The following is a 7674-nucleotide window of genomic DNA, read 5'->3' on the forward strand; positions in this document are numbered from 1 at the left end:
AGCACCGGGTCCAGATATGGTATACGTTGAAACAATTACAGCAGCTCACAGAAGATCAACTGACTCCAATTCTTGCCATCATTAACTATGCCTTGGAAGAGGGGGCACTTCCTGCAGAGTGGAAACATTCCTCTGTAATACCACTCCCAAAACCAAACAAACCTGCAACAAGTGCCAGTAGCCTCCGTCCCATATCATTAACTTCCGTTATCGGCAAGGTGATGGAACGCATGGTTAACAAACGCCTCTCATGGATGTTGGAACATGGGGAATAATATCATTGGACCCAAATTGGCTTTAGGCCCCACTTTTCTACGCAGGACACACTTCTGTGCTTGCACTCTGATGTTCTAAAGGACACCTCACTATATTGGGCGAGCACTATTGTAGGCATAGACGTAAAGAAGGCCTTTGACTCGGTGCCCCATGACACTATACTCCGAGAGCTGTTTGAACTATCTGTAGGCAGAAGGCTGCACAATTATGTTCGAAGCTTTCTGCAGAACCGAACGTTTGCTGTAAAAATGGGTTCATTTACCAGTAAACCGTATTCTAATAAAATAGGAGTTCCGCAGGGAGCTGTCATCTCCCCAACGTTCTTTAATATAACAATGCGTCCACTTGCGTATCTTCTAAAAGAGGTACACTCCATCTCTGCGGGAATATACGCTGACGATATTACAATATGGTCTAACTCACGAGATATCCCTCTGCAACCACAGCAGCTCCAGAAAGGGTTAAACGTTATCACCAATTTCCTTGACAGACAGGGTCTCGAAGTTTCACCTGAAAAAAACTGGTGAAACTTACGCAGTACCTCAAAAGCTTATCCAAAGAAGAAGAAATCATCTACACGGATGCCTCGTGCACTCTGGAAGGGTACAACACTGCGGCGTTTGTGAACATCAGAACAGGTGAAGCATCCTCATTCTCTGTCACACAACCATGCTTGCTGCCCGAAGCAGCCGAAAGGTACGCTATTGCGGAAGCATTAGCTTATTACACTCGAACAGGCCTCTCGTCAAAAGCTATGCCTGTCTTCACAGACTCTCAACAAGTAATACAAACACTCTAAACACGAAGGAAGTTACCGGCATACGCCAGGTTCATCCTCAGCCAAGCCTCCCGACTACAAAATCGATCTATCAGAGTAAGAATCCATTGGATTCCTGGACACACCAGTATTCCGGACAACGACCTAGTTCATCAGCGAGCCCTGCAGCATCAAAGCAAGGAACAACTCGGGGATGACAGTTCGAAGCAGTCCGAAACGTCCATCCAAGGCGACGCTTATGAAGCCAACTATAGAGCGAAAGTGCACCACCGGCGAGAATTAATAGCTAAGTTACCAGACGCAACAAAACACACAACCCTACCCCTAAGGTCCACCCGCCTCTACGAGGTCATACTAAGAAGGCTACAAACTGCAAGCTTCGCGACATTCCCAGTACTTCACCAGATGTACCCGACTAAATACCCCGACCCAAATTGTGCCTTGCCAAGCCCCTGCAACCACGGATCATATCCTCTGGGTATGCCCAATTCATAACTCAAGCCGAGCTGCTTTTCTAACAAGAGCCCAAACTTGCAATGATGCTACCAACTGTGCTACCAAACCTACAGCAAAACATGCAGGAAACGACCCACTGGATACTCGAAGATCCGCTCATCAGAGCCAGGCTGAACATATGGCGCAAAGCCTTGTGCCCATCCCCTACAAGCTCATCCGCTTAAGGAATACAGCTTTGTTTACAAGTGTGTTTTTTACCATAGTGCTGACGCCAATAAGCGCTGTAAATAATCTAATAAAGTATTATTCAATTCAATTCAATTTGCGCATAGCGTTCACCGCAAGCATGTCCACGTAGACATTATGGTTGCATAAGCAGCATTTGCCGGCTAGCAGCTACTGTAGCATACCATACAGGGAGCGTCGTACCTACACTTTCGTATGTAAAAGAAGAACCCGCCTAGCAACTGATTTGTGTTGTGACAGTGCTATGGGAAGGCCACGCATAGTGAAGACTCCTGAAGAGCTGCGTGCATACGAGGCGCGGCAAAAGTATGGTTAAGTGTATTTCTCTTGTCTCTGGTCCACTCTTTGTAGGTGCGCAAATTAGCCGTCTGGTCCACTCTTTGTAGGTGCACAAATTAGCCGCGCAAGTCAAGTCGCTGGCAGCTGCAACGTTCAAAGCTAATAAGTAGGTAAAGTGCATGTGAATGTCGCCATGCAAATAATTTCAAGCTACGTCACAATAGGTAATCATTATTCTAGTTGTTAACAGCTTCGCTGTCCAACCACCTTCACAGCTTGTATTGGAGACCAATCTTTTTCTCTTAACTCCTCCATATGTATTTACAGAAACACAATAAGCAAATTTCTAACAAACTACAAACCAAATCACTATTATTATAGCTCATGATCATCAGACCAGATTTATGTCTGGTTGTCGCCAAAGGGAGTGGCTTTGCGGATATAACTGACTTTCTGATTTGAGGTCTGTTTTTCTCTTTTTTGCAGGTCAGTGCTCGTTGTATATGAAGTTTATTTTTGTGATCTTGGCGATATGCACGTGACATTTATTTTAGTCGAAAGTTAACGCCTTTTCCTGTCCTTTTTTACCCCCATGTAGTGTTTCCTTGTGCTGTGCAATCATAATGAATAAAATTTTGTCCACTGCTAGACGTAAGCTTCTCCGACATGTCTACAATTGCGCTAAGTGATTCAAAGTTGAGCCTGCAAATTTTCCAAGTTCTTCGTACCACGCAATTCTCTCTCGACCTCGAAAGCGCTTGTCTTCCATTGGCAGCAATTCTTTACCTCGAGTAGTAAAGAATTGCTGCCAATGTTATTGCGGCAAGATAGAAAGATAGGCAAGTTGGAATACATGCACTCTTAAACTCAGCGCGGAACATGAAGGCAACCCAAAGAGAACAACGCAGGACAAGCACTGTTCTTACGACAGAGTATGGTGTTAATGTGTGTGTAGATTGCTCTTTATAAACTTCAGTTGTTAGTGAGCGCTTGTGTCTTTCTCTTCGCGTTGCAGTCACTTTTCGCGCTGATTTAACGCACGTTACTAAATGAAAACTTTGAGAGAGGCAAAGATTGCTAATATTCTACTGTCTGCATTGCGCTAGGAAAATCTGCAGACGTATGTAGTCGTTATGTTCGAACAAACTCTGCTCTTTGGGATACTGAGTGTAAAAATACATTAAACATGACAGTTTTCTCTCTTGACTAAAGCGATTAATTGTGCAGTTTGCTGTTCCTTTACTATAGTAATGCGGTGTAGTGTACTTCATTCGTGTTGTGACCACACTATGTGAAGGCCACGCATAGTTAGGACTCCGGAATAGCAGCGTGAATACGATGAGCGGCGACGCGAACACAAACGTCATCATGCACAACGGCGTCGTGCTCAGGCTAGGCAGGATGCAGGGGTTCTTGCCCGAAGCAACCCACGCTTTGCATATGGCGTTCCTTAAAATAATATTGATATGGCTGTCAATTATTTCACGCAGTGCATTGCTCAATCGTTCAAGGCTACGTCATATTGGTCTATTGGATCAGATGACACTATAGACAGCTTCGCTGGCCAACCACCCTCACAGCGTGGATGGGAGCCAAATGTTTTTTGGAGCATACGTAATTAGAAAAAAAAGCCATGGTCGGATTGAACGTGACATTTTGAAGAGAAGTTTCTCTGTGAGGCAGACATAAGTTTAGCGCTAATAATGTGACTTTCAGAATACTAATTAGCAAACATTTTGTAATTAATTTTATCAGAGCCTTGGGGCCAATTCATTGTAGGGAACGTTTAAAGTCTTTCACCGTTTTATACACGCCCATATTTTTTTAAATCTTGAAAATCGCACCGAAGTAAAGGAAATAACCACCTGTTTGTTTTCGTTAAACTGTAAACGGGCTACAGCCACATCTGCTCACAGCTGTGGCTCCCCGTGCCATGCGCTGAACGCGACTGTTGGCTAGTGTGCGCGACTAGCCAGTAACTTTCCCATTTAACGACATGGGAGTTGACGACCTCACGCGCCCGCAGAGCTCGTCATTATTTCGAATGTACAAACAACATCATTTATTGTAGGGAAGTTTCTACACGCGTTGGTGGGCCTTCCAACAAGATTTAGGATACATTTGTTCTACCTTAATTACTTGCACTAGTTGAAGGTTTGTTTGTTTTTAATAGTGGTATCACGTCGGAGTGTTTCCACTCTGTACGAAGTTTCCTATTCTTCGATGCATGGTTAATGAAGGTATCAACTAAAACTGGCAGTAGTCATGTCGTTTACTATAATGGTTTGTATGTAATCATATCTAAACCTGGAGAAGCGATACTGCCGGACTCTTTCAGAGTTGTCATAACTTTTTGTACCATGAAGGGATCATCTATTACGTCGTTGCATTGTTTTTCCTCTGCCCAATGTAGATTCTCCGGATTTCAGGTCAGTTGCGGAAAAAATGTTTTGGCACACGTGTGAGCTGTGGTCCGCGCGGTAGAATGGGAAACTAGGCTGATGATTTTGGCTGCGGTTCAAGTTTTGCTCCGCCCGTCAATTGCCTTGACGATGTTTCATAGCCTTCGGTTATTATCCTACTTTGTAGTTGTTTGAAACGGTCCTGCCACTGCTTGCTGCTTAACTTGCACGCGTACTTTAATGGTTCTCTAGCATGGATGTTAAGTTTCAAGCAATTACGAGTTTATTCTTCTGTACAGTACGTATGTAGCGCCTCTATACATGCTTCTTATAAGCTAACGAGGTGCCTGTTGAACATGGGCTTCTGAGGTAGTTTCGCATAGGCTTTGCTTGCTTTCTTCGTGGTTGCTTGTATTTATAGATTTTTTTATTTGCTAGGGATTCTGCGCGGGATAACTTTAGGACGAAAGTAAATGTAAGCATCAAGGCCAGTTTCGCGCAGACACAACAAAAGCGTCTTATAGAAACGTCTTATGCATGCTCCATTATTGATAGTCTTCAGGTTGGTCAGTTCTTAATTTCCCACCTCTAAGTACCTTTTAGCGGACTGTCTTTGCCGAATGGCAGGTCCAAAGTACATGGCAGGCCTGTGCTACCGATGCAAGAGCGGAGCACTTTGAACACTGTACTTAATATTCACATTGTTCGGTCCGCGCATCTCACATGGGTGTTGGACAGCAGTATCATTGGACCCCAAGCACAAGTGATGGCTGGTGAAAAGGCCACCCCGGTCAGAAGGCTACCGACAGACATTTCTCCCACCCATGAAAGATTGCGGGGAAGGCAGTAGATACGCGGACGGATGAAGACACGTGTGTCCCTTCCGAGGCTATATTTGCGGTCAATAAGAACTAACCGAGGGACATAGAGCATTGTGGCCCGCAAGGTCCCTGATGTCATCATGACCGTGTGGCAGCGCCCAATGGACAGTAATTTTCGCATAGGAAGTGTGTCTATGTAAGGAAGGTGGGTCGCAGTGCCAGCCACTAAATCGATGGAAGAAAATGAATTGGGTATATCGTAGTTGGTGCGCTCTTTTTTTATTAAGGCGAAGGTTTCTATGTCTAACTGATTCGTCCATGAGCGCCAAAAACGCACTGCAGGGAAGCCAACTTACTCAATGGAACAATCTGCGTATCAGTGCACACAATAGAACAACGGCGCACGACCTACTTATCATAGAACACTACAGTTTACATTCGCAGTTGTACCGATAGGAACATTGGGAACTGCAACGCCATACTACCCAGACGAGGTGTGTGTATCTGCATTGCACTACGCGTGTCACCCAATGCATTCCCGGCCGTCACCATGGGTAGGTCGCGGGTGCAGCGCGCACCTAAAGAGGCTGCCGTACACGGACTTAAGCGCGAGCGCGATCGTGCCCGTAAGGCCGATCCCCTGCATCGGCAATGGCAGAGCCTCTGACCGTCTACCACAGCGATCACAAGGCAATACTGTGCAAGTTCAGAGTCGTCCCTGAATGTGTCAGTGTGTGCGTGTAATCAACGGCTACATAATCTAAAATAAAGGCTATGCAACTAAACGAAACTAGTCTTGATTCAACTTCAACGTTCAAAAAATACAATCCTAAACAAGCAATCAAATCAAATATTCATCGCATCGGGTCGCTCAGCATTTCTTGGGTTCGTTGCGTGGTCATTGACTTCGGACTTTGACTGACGGACCAAGCTCGAGTTGAAACAGATTCGCTGTTTAAAGCAAACCGCAAACAAACTTTCCCCTGAGTGCATCGCTCTCACCTAGTTTAAGCGAAGCGCAACTCGCGTAAGCAGGAGAGACATCGTTTTTCCATTTCGACCGTGCTCTCGCACCACGCTCGATTTGTTGGCAGCAGAGGAGGCGCGGCAGGCATCGCCCGTTGCACGAGCTGAGCGGGAGCGCAATCTAGCAGCGCTTGTCCACCGGCCACGACTCGTTATTGTTTTTTGCCAATGGGGCTCCTGCTTTGCCCAGGGGGCACTGCGAAAATGTTGCTAAAGAGCGCCCTTTGTCCTAAACTGGGTAGTACCAAGCTCGGTCGTCTGCTTCGGAAAGCACGTTTACAATATGGACCCTCCACTTTCGGTTGTGTTGTACCACGGCCTGCAGCGAATATCGGCCACCGAAGATTTTTGCAAGGGTGGCACAATCCGTAAAGGCAAAAAATTGTGCAACGCCGAATACGTGTACGCCGTTCAAGAAATAAGCGGCGAAGTTTAAGCGCGGTGTCAATTGCAAGTGAAGTGAGTCGCGTACGAAGTTGAACTTCAGGTAAGGTTTGCACGCTGCTAGATTCAGGCGCACAAACGCGAGGAAATGCTTCCTATAAATGAATTAACAGCAGTGATTGCAGACATCATGTGTACGGAACTGCCCGAGCGCCCGACGGTACGCGCCTTGACGGCAGCGGTTTTCAGCCTGCCGCGATGTACGAAGTGCTCGAGCGCACGATCGTAAGCGCCGGGACGGCAGCGGTCTTTCAGCATGCCGCGTTGTACGAACTGCTCGAGCGCACGATCGTACACGCCGCGATGGCAGCGGTCTTTCAGCATGCCGCGAAACGGCGGGCCTCCTGCAATCTTTGTTGACTGCATACCGCTAGACAAGTATATAGTTATGCCTGCGCTGTAGCTACCGTAGTAACGGAATCTGTCCCTTTAGCAACAGATAAATAACTGATGCAATGCATATGAGCTCGCAGTAACGTACTACGTGCGAATCGCGCTGCAGCGCGAGCTCGTGCGCTGCTCGATTGATGTAGCCTTTAATGACTGCGCTCGAACATCGATGGGCTGTAATCAATACTGCCTTGCTGCGCTGCCTCAACGTGCTGGGTTAAGGTCAAGAATGAACACATTAAACTCTGAAACCTTTGATGCTCGTAGTGGAGTAGTAAAGTTATCCAGCGCACCCGACGCTCCACTTCGTACGTGATGCCTTGAAGGAAAACGGTAGAATCTGATGTTGGGATTCTGGCCTTCTTGCTCGTGGCAGCTCACGACGCAGCAGTAACGACGGTGACGCTTTTTTGACGCTGAGCGAGGTCTCTCCTGATCGGCCTCGCCGCTTCCTTCCGCTTCCAGCATTACGTCCCACTGCACACGGATAGTCCGTTTTCGTTAAACTATAGGCTGCGGCCAGCTCGCAGCGTGGTTCGCGTGGTCTGTGAGAATG

This window comes from Dermacentor silvarum, chromosome 4 (assembly GCF_013339745.2).
Source record: "Dermacentor silvarum isolate Dsil-2018 chromosome 4, BIME_Dsil_1.4, whole genome shotgun sequence".
NCBI classification, from domain to species: domain Eukaryota; kingdom Metazoa; phylum Arthropoda; class Arachnida; order Ixodida; family Ixodidae; genus Dermacentor; species Dermacentor silvarum.